At 67.4% G+C, this 393-nt stretch overlaps 1 protein-coding gene across 2 annotated transcripts in view; it reads right to left on the bottom strand.

Annotated features, from left to right (window-relative positions):
* Window positions 1–76, bottom strand: part of Dhcr7 (7-dehydrocholesterol reductase) — a 23,489-nt gene extending 23,413 nt beyond the window's left edge. Inside the window, exon 1 of one of the 2 annotated variants that reach the window (XM_013020958.1) lies at window positions 1–76. The gene's annotated coding sequence lies outside the window, so the exon portion shown is untranslated. The other variant, XM_013020956.1, reaches the window with a different exon arrangement.
* Between the last annotated feature and the right edge of the window lie 317 nt (window positions 77–393).

Here is a 393-nt window from a genome sequence, read left to right as displayed (position 1 = left end):
CTCCCACCGCCCGGCGCAGAGCTCCGGCTCCGCGCGTTGCAGGCCTAAGAACGGAGAGCGCGCGGCTGGGCCGCCCGAAGCCCCGCCTCCGCGCTGACGTCGTGGGAGGTGACAAATCGGAGGCTGGCCTCGTGGGGGCCTGCGATTCCGCGCCCCGCGATTGGCCGAGGCGCCTGAGCTGACTTCTGGCCCACCGCGCGAGCCACTCGGCGGCGGCGGCGCTCGAGATTGACGGCCGGGGGTCCCAGCCCCTTAATGCCTTCTTGGCACAGCATGGGGCCAACAGAAAGAACTGAACGACGGGCTGGGAAGGTGGCTCAGTGGTAGAGCGCTTGCCTTGCATGCTCGAGGCCCTGGGTTCGATTCCTCAGCACCACATAAGCAAAAAGAAAA

Source organism: Dipodomys ordii, unplaced genomic scaffold, assembly GCF_000151885.1.
Source record: "Dipodomys ordii isolate 6190 unplaced genomic scaffold, Dord_2.0 Scaffold54, whole genome shotgun sequence".
In the NCBI taxonomy this organism is placed as follows: Eukaryota; Metazoa; Chordata; class Mammalia; order Rodentia; family Heteromyidae; genus Dipodomys; species Dipodomys ordii.
Note: the sequence above shows the minus strand (reverse complement) of the source record. Positions and strands in the feature narration are given on the sequence as shown.